The 12,490-nt window shown below is 40.2% G+C and overlaps 1 long non-coding RNA gene across 1 annotated transcript in view; it reads right to left on the bottom strand.

The window, feature by feature from the left end:
• Positions 1 to 2,492, bottom strand: part of LOC138854160 (uncharacterized) — a 502,510-nt gene extending 500,018 nt beyond the window's left edge. Inside the window, exon 1 of the long non-coding RNA XR_011393386.1 lies at positions 2,411 to 2,492. This is a non-coding gene — a long non-coding RNA (uncharacterized lncRNA). The remainder of the gene's footprint in view (positions 1 to 2,410) is intronic.
• Positions 2,493 to 12,490: the final 9,998 nt, after the last annotated feature.

Raw genomic sequence — 12,490 nt, 5'->3', positions numbered from 1 at the left:
AGAATACTCCATTCGACTGAATGTACAGCAATGCAAGCAACCATATGACCTGTCTTTGTAATACTCATTTGTGCTTTATAGTTATCTGTTTACAATAATGTTTTATCACTGATTTCATCACTGCTTAGTTAATCTTAAGTTAATTTTAAGCCAGCCCGTAATGCTATGCATATAAGTGGCTTTGGCATGCTGCTCTTACCTGTATTTTTGTACCTCTGTTTGTATGCTTAATTTACTAAATAAATAAATAAATAAATGCCTAGGCGGACATAGACGCAATGTGGATGCCGCTCGAGCAGCACAACTAACTGGAGGTGATGAGGGCGTGAGGGCAAGAGGAGGGAAATGAAAGAAAAAAAGTAAATCACCGTTGCATTATTATAATCATGGGGAAGCGCTAAACCCGGAGGATTATACATCGCCTGTGGGGGGATGGAAGGTATTCAGGATTAATTCAGGGAACTGGAGCACAGCTCCAATTCCCTAGATCAAGAGCCTCCTCGCCAGCATCAAGGAACCTCCCTCGAGGGGACCGTTGGTGCAGTAAGTTAGTTTCTGTTAAATAGTAAAAGTGGAACTTTCAGCGAGGTCTGTGTAGTGCTGAGGCAGCGGTACAAAAGTGAATTCTTTGGGCTAGCTGATAGGCTGACCCAAAAATATGTTGAACCGACAGTGCAACCCTGCAGTCCTCGTAGAGGCGCTTGGTAACCAAGGAAAGCTCCTCGGAATGTGTGCAAAAACCATTCTTGTTAATAGAAGGCAACATGCAAGAAATGGAGCCAGCGACCGTCGGGGCATGGAAAAAATGTGCACTTTTCAGAAGGCTAAAACTAAAAGATCATTATTCAACTAAAAGATCATTATTCAGCGCTCTCCAATACGACACGCATTAACACACTACCAAATATTAAAGTCCTTACAAAAATAGTTATATCATAAGTTTAAACTCTACTATTATTTAGGAAAGTCATTAAATATATCACACTACACAAGTTTCATTACATAAAATGTGACTAGAACATCCATTTGAACCATAAGGTAGATATTTAACGCAGTGAATATGTTGGTACGTTTCATAACCGATTAGGCTGCATAAAGTACTTTATAAAACTTACTCGTGGGGGAAACTTTGTACCAATAAAGCATTACTTGTCTATTCACCAGTTATCGGCGCTACTCCCTTATTCAATGCGATTTATTTGTATTCATTATATATGAAAATTGCTGCTGAAGACTGCCCAACAAGCAGCCGTTGGGTTTGGCTAATATTTGGGAGGGTGACTACCGGGGAAAAATCAAAGCTGCTGGCTTTAGTTTTCTTTCTGTATGACCCATGCGGGTTTTGCGCTTTTTGTAAATAATAATATCTTTCAAGATAAGTGCGAACACTACTGACCCCCTCCATGTCACTCAACGTAAAAGGAGGGAACATCCCTACACAGTGTTTAACAACGTTTTAACACATATAACTGACAATATTATATAACTCGTTCTTACAGTTGGCATTTAAGGCTGATTAACTTACAGACTTAGTGCTTCCCCGTAAAGTTAATATACCTGTGGCCCCAACAAACGTGTTCAAGCAGCTTTCAGCAGTTATTAACCTACAAGGGAAGTCAGGAAGTACTACCACACACTGTTCACGCTCATTATTATAATCAAGAGAGGAGAAGCTCTGAACTTGTAGCTGTCATACAACGCAACGGGAATGGAATTTGGTCAGGTTTGATTAAAAAATGGACGGATAGGTCCACTTCCTTGGATTAAGATTAAAAGGCATCAAGAAATTACTCTTGAGGGTAACTAACTGCCTTGTGAAACACCAGACCTGCCAGCAGCTCGTGGCTTGGTTGGAGTATTTAGCTCACACACCGTGGGTCCGAGGATCGATTCCAGCACGGATAAAATGTTGGGCATGTTTCCTTACATCTGCTGCCCCTGTTCACCTAGCAGTAAGCAGGTAACTGGGTGTTAGACGACTGCTGTGGGTCGCATCCCAAGTTGCCCGAAATGCTCTGCATAACCCAGAGCTTTCTCTATATATTATGCCAATGATATCTGCTAGGTCCGCCATGGTCAAATCGTGTACTTGTAGAAATAAAGAAAATTATTGATGGGTGGGGCGGTAAACCCGTATGGGTCATAGAGCTTTATGGAAATGAGGCAGTCAGGTTTGATCAGATTGTAGATATAATTCCGTAGAGTAAAAGCCTCTTACAGACATCAAGAAGCCTCCCCTGAGGACAACTGCCTTGTGAAACAATTTACAACTAGGCAGCAGGCCGTCACATTTTTAGTATCCCTTTAAGAACATATTTTGTGCTCCTAGTAGCAGTATAATTTAAAAAATATTTATTTCATTATTCCCTCCGCCGCAAACTTCACTTTCTGCACGTTACATAGCACCTACCTATTTTTTCAGCCATAAATATCAGCCCAACAGGTGAGCAAACGTGATCCATTAAGCACCTCAGTCATGGCGGGACTCGCAGTGTCGCTGTCAACTCCCGCCCAAAAGTTACCGTGTTCCGACATTCTTCACTGACTTTACTAATTCTTCATTCTTTTTATTTATGCTAATTAAGGCTTAATAAATCGTATTGTATGTTTTTATCACCATTTTTTAAATGTTATAAAATTTAATATAATACTTGTATTCAGTGTGTAAAATTTTTACAATAATATTCTTTTAATTCGTTAAAATTAAATTCCAAATTTATTTTTTGTTTTAACGATCGGACAAACTTTATAGTTCGGTTATGTTATTTACTTCAAAATATTTTTAGGCGGCAAAACTATGTTATATAAATTTAATACTCTGCATAATTAGTGGCTTTCTTAATAGCCTGTGCCTTTTTATAACCACTGTTCTTATAACTAATTTTACTGTAACTTTTGCAAGCTCAATTTTGAAATAAAATTCAGTTTCATTCCACTCAAGAAATTATTAAAACATTTTATTTTTTTAAAAATTGCAATATTTGATAATTTTAATCGTAGCCAATGAACACTTTCGGGCACATAGTTTAAAATTATATTAATGAGGAAGCGCTAAATCCGTAAGATTTCTACATTATTATAATCAAAACAAAGCGCTAAACCTACGGTTCTTACAATACCTTGGGAATGGGAGGCAATCAAAATTTGATCCGAGTGAAGAAAGGATACATGGAATTTATCCGGAAACAGTTTCGGGGTGCCAAAGCCCCCGCGGCAATGTCCCAGACCAGGTCTCCCGGTGGATGGACTGATCAGGCAAGCTGTTGGTGCTAGCTACATAAAGTTCAACGTGTAAACCACACACTGCTTGATCAGCAGCTAACTTGAGGAACTTATCACGTTCCCTCTTGAAGACAGTCAGGGTTCTCTTGGTAATTCGCTTATGTATGACGGTGAAACCTATGGAAGGAAGGGTATTCAAATTTTTAGTTTGTTTAGTCGAATTCACTAATACCAAACCTCAATTGAGTGTTTTTTTAATATGTTCAAGCAAGTGCTGTAAGCAGTGTATAGGATGTATGATATTAAACCTCTGATATTTTCATTATTATAGTATTATTATAATCATGTTCAAGTGCTAAACCCATAAGGGTCATACAGCGCCTGGGAATGGAAAGCAATCAGATTTGATCCACTAGTTTCAATTTCTTTGATCAAAAGCCCCTTAAAAACATCAAGGGACTTCCCTAAAGGGGTAAACTGACACTCGGTCAAAATTCAGTTCAAACCTTTCCCTTAATGATCACTGACACATTGTTTAAATCTAAATATAATTATTACATTTAGGAGAAAGTGCTAAATTCATTGGGGTTATAGAGAGCCTGGGGAATGTCAGGCACATGGGTTCAGTTCAACAAGTCCAATTCCTTGGATCAAGAGCCTCTCTTGAGGAAGCCAATCAGAAGAGGCATTATCTAGTTATTGCACAGTGACCAATTTCCCAAAATATGTTAGTAGTTCGAGTTTAATCCAGCTCTGAAGTTGCATTATCAAGTTGTTGACACTGAAGGTTGAAGCAAACTGGAGAACGTATGTACAGATCATCCCCTGGAAATCAATACATTTCCCAATTTCAATAAAACTGGCAAAATGGTACCTGCAGAGCCCTAGATAAGTCAAAACCTCTCTTTAAGTAAGATACATGTGTTTTAGAGTTCTAACCAATGTGAAAATGCTTTCTCTAGTTATTGCAGATAAACTAATTTGTTTGAAAAAAAAAATGGCAAATTAAAACATCTTAGGGAATTGGCAGGGCCGGATTTAGACCACGTGGGGCCCGGGCCACTTGAGGTTTAGGGGACCCTCAACATGGAAATTAAATTGAACTACAAATAAGAAATAAACTAAATGAGTGATAAACAGCAGTTTTCGAGAAAAAATGTTAGGTTTCGAAGAAAACATCTATAATTTTCAGATTGTAGTATATTCCATCTACACTATATAATAATTACCGATGTGTATTTATTTATACCTTTGGTGTCACGCTTTCGGTATCTATCTATTTATATATTTTTACATAATAATTTTTGCTCTTGTCGGAGCTCCTGACAACTCAATTTTCCGTGGCCATACTGGGTCTTCTCAAAAAACAAATATTCAGATTTTTTGACATTTAATGACATTATATATATATATATATATATATATATATATATATATATATATATATATATATATATATATATATATATATATATATATATATATATATATATATATATATATATATATATATATATATATATATATATATATATATGTATGTATATAAACACTTTATTTAAAGACAAAATACATTGGCAAAACATTCACAAAAATACAATTGAGAGTAAAACAACTCAGAGCTACATCTCGAATACTTCGTCCAGCTCCCCGGCAGTGGGCCGCGTGACCAGAATGCTGCAGGCATTTCCTCTCTAGATCGCAACACTGGTCGCCCTGTGGTCCTTGGTGTCTATGACGAGCTTTTCACCCAGCTGTTTGAGGAATTTTAGAGCACACTTGCCCCATGCTCCAAGGGTCTCCGACCCTATTGGGATGAAGTTATAACAAGGGGGAAGGTTTTCATATTTGTGAATCTTCTGGGTCTCCCTGTGGCTGGCAGCTCCTCCCCCTCAGCTTCGGAGTATGGCAAGTAGGTGTCTGCCAATGTGGCAGCACAGGTGTAGTCCCAGGCAATCTGCTTTCCATCCTTTCAGGGTAGCATAGTGGCTCCATCAGGACTATATATATATTTATATATATATATATATATATATATATATATATATATATATATATATATATATATATATGTCGTGCCGAATATGTAAAACTGGTCAATTAGCAAGAACTCATTTAAACTTAAGTCCTTTCTGAAATTTTCTCTTATACGTTTAAAGATATATTTTTTTATTAATGTTAATGTAAAAATTTATAATTTTGCACCAAAAGAATCTTAGAAAACTTACCTAACCTTATTATAACAAGAACAATTTATTTTAGCCTAACCTAACTAAATATATTTTAAATACGTTTACAATAATTTAATACTAAACAAACACAATGAAATATATTTTTTTCGTTAGGTTCAGAATGATTTTGGCGAAATTATTGCATACACAAATTTTCACTTGTCCTATATGGCAAGATGAGCGTTGCTATTTAAGCCAAGATCGCAAGTTCTGCCTATTCGGCACGACATATATATATGGGACCTGACGAGCTGTTGGAGTGTGAGCAGGGTAATATTTAGTGAAAGGATTCAGGGAAACCGGTTATTTTATATAACCGGACTTGAGTCCTGGAAATGGGAAGTACAATGCCTGCACTCTAAAGGAGGAGTTTGAGATATTGTCAGATTGGAGGGATATATTGTGTATTTTTATACGTATATGCTTCTAAACTGTTGTATTCTGAGCACCTCTGCAAAAACAGTGATTATGTGTGAGTGAGGTGAAAGTGTTGAATGATGATTAAAGTATTTTCTTTTTGGGGATTTTCTTTCTTTTTGGGTCGCCCTGCCTCGGTGGGAGACGGCCGACTTGTTGAAAAAAAAATATATATACATATATAATATGTGTGTGTGTGTGTGTGTGTGTGTGCATACTCGCCTATTTGTGGTTGTAGGGGTCGATTCATAGCTCCTGGTCCTGCCTCTTCACTGATTGCTACTAGGTCCTCTCTCTCCCTGCTCCATGAGCTTTATCAAACCTTCTCTTAAAAGTATATATGGTTCCCGCCTCCACTACGTCACTTTCTAGGCTATTCTATGACTGAAGAAATACTTCCTAATATCCCTTTGACTCATCTGAATCTTCAACTTCCAATTGTGACCCCTCTCTGGAATATCCTGTCTCTGTCCACCTTATCTAGTCCACGCAGTATTTTGTATGTCGTTATCATGTCTCCCCTGACCCTCCTCTCCTCCAGTGTCGTCAGGCTGATTTCCGTCAACCCTTCTTCGTAGGACATTTCCCTGAGCTCCGGAAGTAGCCTTGTTGCAAACCTTTGTACTTTCTCTAATTTCTTGACGTGCTTGACCAGGTATGGGTTCCAAACTGGCGCTGCATACTCCAGTATGGACCTGACGTACACAGAGTACAGTGTCTTGAACGATTCCTTACTAAGGTATCGGGACGCTATTCTCAGGTTTGCCAGGCGCCCATATGCTACAGCAGTTATCTGGTTGATGTGTGTGCCTCCGGAGACGTGCTCGATATTATGGTTACTCCAAGATCTTTCTCCTTAAGTGAGGTTTGCAATCTTTGTCCGCCTAGCCTATACTTCGTCTGCGGTCTTCTTTGCCCTTCCCCAATCTTCATGCCTTTGCATTTGGCAGGGTTGAATTTGAGAAGCCAGTTGCTGGACCAGGTGTCCAGCCTGTCCAGGTCTCTTTGAAGTCCTGCCTGATCCTCATCTGATTTAATTCTCCTCATTAACTTCACATCATCTGCAAACAGGGACACTTCAGAGTCTATCCCTTCCATCATGTCATTCACATATACCAAAAATAGCACTGGTCCTAGGACTGACCCCTGTGGGACCATACTTGTCACAGGCGGCCACTGTGATACCTCATCACATACCATGAGTTGTTGTTGCCTCCCTGTCAGGTATTCTCTGATCCATTGCAGTGCCCTTCCTGTTATACGCACCTGATCCTCCAGCTTCTGCACTAATCTCTTGTGAGGAACTGTGTCAGCGGCCTTCCTGCAGTCCGAGAAAATGCAATCAACCCACCCCTCTCTCTCTCTCTCGTGTATTACTTCTGTTACTATGTCATAAAACTCCAGAAGGTTTGTGACACAGGATTTGCCTTCCATGAATCCATGCTGGTTGTCGTTTAAAATCTTGTTCTGTTCCAGGTGCTCCACCACTCTACTGATAATCTTCTCCATGACTTTGCATACTATACATGTCAGAGACACTGGTCTGTAGTTTAGTGCCTCGTTTCTGTCTTTCTTAAAAATGGGGACTACATTTGCCGTCTTCCATATCTCTGGTAGTTGCCCACTTTCAAGGGATGTAATGAAGATTGTGGTTAGTGGCATGCACAGCGTCTCTGCTGTGTGTGTGTGTGTGTGTGTGTGTGTGTGTGTGTGTGTGTGTGTGTGTGTGTGTGTGTGTGTGTGTGTGTGTGTTTATGGATGTGTGTGTGTGTGTTTATGGATGTGTGTGTGTGTGTTTGTGGATGTGTGTGTGTGTGTGTGTAAGATGCAACTACAAAACGCTGATATATCACAAACTTTTGTGAGCAACACACAGATTTAAATCATGGACACCACTGCCCCACACCATTGCCTAGCATTAAAAGTGGTCGACGAACACACACAGATGTATATATAGCCCCACTCCACTGACTCGTTGGTCATTGACCTCTACACTGACACTAACCAGAAATAGCCCTTCTGGGGTCGACATAGCCAATCAAAGCCATACATGCAATAGCTACCTTGCATACACAAACACACACACAGACCATGAGGTCACCTCTGATTTCATGGTCTGGTCATTTACCTCTAAACTGACGTTAACCAGAAATAGTTAAGTTATTCAAAGGTAGAGAGGGTCGGGGCACCTTTCTTTCTATTTTCTGATGCCCCCTACACGCACTTTATTTGTTAATTCCTTTTATTAATTAAAATATTTTTTTATTATTACATTTTGTTATAAACGAAGTCCTTCGTCTGGGGGCCCTTCTGGCAGGGAAGACATGGGCAGTTGCTCCCTTTGCCAGCTTATAAATCCGGTTCTGGGAATTGGAAGTGATCAGGTTTGATCTGAGAGAGAGAAGAGTAGCCCATATTCCTTGGTTCAAGAGCAATTCATCAGCATTAAAACCCCTACCCCAATAAGGGTTAAAGACATGGAATGTGAGGGAGAGACAAGATTATATTCATAGAGAAGCATTAAACCTATAGGAATCATACTGCTACTGGGAAATGAAAGGCATTCAGGTTTGATCCAAGGAAGTGAAAGGCAGCTCCAATTCCTTGGATCAAGAGCCCATTACTTGTGCCAACGTACTCCCCAGAGTTGTGGTACAATAAAGGTGTACAAGTACCTGGAGTTTACCTGGAGAGAGTTTCGGGGGTCAATGCCCCCGCGGCCCGGTCTGTGACCAGGCCTCCTGGTGGATCAGCGCCTGATCAACCAGGCTGTTGCTGCTGGCTGCACGCAAACCAACGTACGAGCCACAGCCCGGCTGATCAGGAACTGACTTTAGGTGCTTGTCCAGTGCCAGCTTGAAGACTGGAAGATGCTTACACCAGTCTGGTGCTCAAGGTAATGTATGTACTCCAGACTATCAATCAGGGGCACTCAGTGGCCACTTTATTAGGCACAGCCTTCTAGTACTGGGTAGGGCCCCCCTTTGCTCCCAGAACATCCTGAATTCTTCATGGCATGGATTCAACAAGGTGCTTTCAACATTCCTTTGAGATCATAATCCATGATAGTATCATGCAGTTGATGCAGATTTATCGGCTGCACATTCATGCTACAAATCTCCCATTCCACTACATCCCAAAGGTTTACACAAAATTCTGACCCTACCATCTGCATGTTGCACCAGAACTCTCAGTTCATCAGACCAGATATTTTACCAGTGTTAGCCCTTTCACTGTCGAGACCGCTGATCCTGAACTTGCTCTCTGTGTCGAAAAATATTAAAAAAAAAAAAAAAAAAAAAAACTCTTACCAAAATCTTAAGAATATTTTTGTGAGTGTATTAAAAGAAAAAAAAATTGCGATGAATACTTACCGAGATACAGAGGTATGAAGTTGACAAGACGGTGAACCACTTACGACAACATTGGCGACTGCCACTCACTCGGTATACCTGGAGTATACGTGGAGAGGATTTTGGGGGTCAATGCCCCTGCAGCCCGGTTTGTGACCAGACCTCATGATGGATCAGGGCCTGATCAACCAGGCTGTTACTGCTGGCCTCACACAACCCAACGTATGAACCACAGTCCAGCTGGTCAGGTACTGACTTTAGGTGCTTGTCCAGTGCCTTCTTGAAGACAGCCAGGGGTCTATTGGTAATCTCCCTTATGTATGCTGAGAGGCAGGTGAACGGTCTTTGGCTCCTGACACTTATTGTGTTCTCTCTTCTCGTGCTAGTGGCACCCCTGCTTTTCATTGTGGGGGTGTTGCATTGTCTGCCGAGTCTTTTGCTTTCATAGGGAGTGATTTTCATGTGCAAGTTTGGTATTAATCCCTCTAGGATTTTTTAAGTGTATATAGTCATGTCTCTCTCCCGCCTGCATTCTAGGACCCACAAACTGAGAAAAACCAAGAATATTGTCCTAACTAAACCTAATGAAACACCACTACATCCCACTGACACAGCTAACAAGATAAACGACTTCTTCTCAACCACAGGATCTAATCTCGCCAGTAAAATCCCACATACCAATGCCCATGCCGGGGACTACCTAGATGGGAATTTCCCTAATTCTTTCTATCTTGCACCAACTGAGCCCACGGAAGTCACCGACATTATAAAGTCACTTAAAAATAACTCGGGGAATCTGTCTCATGTCCCACCATTACTGTACAAGCGAGCGGCCCATGTCCTTTCGCATGCTATTTCATTACTCTTTAACAAGTCACTAGAGACTAGCACCTTCCCGAAACTACTCAAGATGGCAAGGGTTACACCAATACATAAAGGTGGTGACCCTACAGACTTAAACAACTATAGGCCAATATCTAACTTACCATTGCTATCCAAAATCTTTGAGAAACTCGTGCACAGGAGACTGTATTCATTTATAACGGCTCAAAACATACTCAACCCCTGCCAATTTGGATTCAGGAAAAATAAAAGCACTAATGATGTAATCATAAAAATGCTAGATCTGCTTTACACAGCATTGGAAAATAAGGAATATCCACTAGGAATTTTTACTGACCTAAGAAAAGCTTTTGACACAGTAGACCACGACATCCTAATCCACAAACTTGATCATTATGGTATAAGAGGCCATGCGCTTGCTTATTTCAAATCTTACATTACTAATAGGTATCAGTATGTCACCATTAAAGACACAGCATCAGCAACACGGCCACTTGATACTGGAGTTCCGCAGGGAAGTGTCCTTGGTCCCCTGCTCTTCCTCATATACATCAATGACCTTCTAAACGTATCCCAACACCTGAAACCCATTCTCTTTGCTGACGACACGACTTATGTCATCTCTCACCCTAATCTTGCCACCCTCAACACCACTGTGAATAAGGAGCTGATCAAAATATCGACTTGGATGACAGCCAATAAACTTACGCTTAACACTGACAAAACCTACTATATTATGTTTGGCAGCAGAGCAGATGCACAAATTAACATTAAGATTGACAACACTCTAACTACCAGAAATAATGGGGGCAAATTCCTAGGCTTATACCTTGACAACAACCTGAATTTCAGCACCCATATCCAGCATATAACCAAAAAAGTATCCAAAACGGTTGGGATCCTCTCCAAGATACGATACTACGTGCCGCAAAATGCCCTTCTCACACTATACCACTCACTTATTTATCCATACCTCACCTATGCTATTTGTGCTTGGGGATCAACTGCAGCAACACACCTAAAGCCAATAATAACCCAACAAAAAGCTGCAGTAAGAATACTCACTAAATCCCATCCCTGGCAACACACCCCCCCACTCTTCATAGACCTAAACTTACTCCCTGTTCAGTACATCCACACTTACTACTGTGCAATCTACATCTACAGGGCCTTAAACTCTAATATCAACCTTGACTTAAAACGCTTTCTTGATAGTTGTGACAGAACCCACAGGCATAACACCAGACACAAACATCTCTACGACATTCCCCGTGTCCGACTAAACCTTTACAAAAATTTAATGTAGTATGTCAAAGGCCCTAAAATCTGGAATACCCTACCTGAGAACTCTAGAACTGCAGACACATTCATCACCTTCAAAACTACCATTAGAAAACATCTTATCTCCCTGATACACCCTGTCAACTAACTACACGAATACCACCTGGTGGTTCACACTTACACTCACTGACTCATTTGGCCATAAACAGAAATATTAATCTCAATCTTAAAATAATGAATCCTGTGATACTCCAATACTGAAACTATGTACTGTGCCAAAACAAAAGCATTTACATTGCTAAACTCACAAACTAGTATTTAGTCACTTAGCCATAATACCAACTTACCTCATAATTTGTAATATTTTACAATTAAGAATAAAACTAAGTCTGCCCGAAATGCCTAGCCATGCTAAGCGTTCTAGTGGTACACTCTGTAATCACTATTTTACTACATGTAAACCACACAATAACCAAATTTCTGTAAACTCAGCAATGTAATCCTTATAGAGAATAAACTTTGAATTTGAATTTGAATTAGGAAGTTAGAGTATGTAGGAAAGAGGGAAATTATTTCGCAGTAAAAGTAGGCCTTAGACAAGGATGTGTGATGTCACCGTGGTTGTTTAATATATTTATAGATGGGGTTGTAAGAGAAGTAAATGCGAGGGTCTTGGCAAGAGGCGTGGAGTTAAAAGATAAAGAATCACACACAAAGTGGGAGTTGTCACAGCTGCTCTTTGCTGATGACACTGTGCTCTTGGGAGATTCTGAAGAGAAGTTGCAGAGATTGGTGGATGAATTTGGTAGGGTGTGCAAAAGAAGAAAATTAAAGGTGAATACAGGAAAGAGTAAGGTTATGAGGATAACAAAAAGATTAGGTGATGAAAGATTGAATATCAGATTGGAGGGAGAGAGTATGGAGGAGGTGAACGTATTCAGATATTTGGGAGTGGACGTGTCAGCGGATGGGTCTATGAAAGATGAGGTGAATCATAGAATTGATGAGGGAAAAAGAGTGAGTGGTGCACTTAGGAGTCTGTGGAGACAAAGAACTTTGTCCTTGGAGGCAAAGAGGGGAATGTATGAGAGTATAGTTTTACCAACGCTCTTATATGGGTGTGAAGCGTGGGTGATGAATGTT

Source organism: Cherax quadricarinatus, chromosome 51 (genome assembly GCF_038502225.1).
Source record: "Cherax quadricarinatus isolate ZL_2023a chromosome 51, ASM3850222v1, whole genome shotgun sequence".
In the NCBI taxonomy this organism is placed as follows: Eukaryota; Metazoa; Arthropoda; class Malacostraca; order Decapoda; family Parastacidae; genus Cherax; species Cherax quadricarinatus.
Note: the sequence above shows the minus strand (reverse complement) of the source record. Positions and strands in the feature narration are given on the sequence as shown.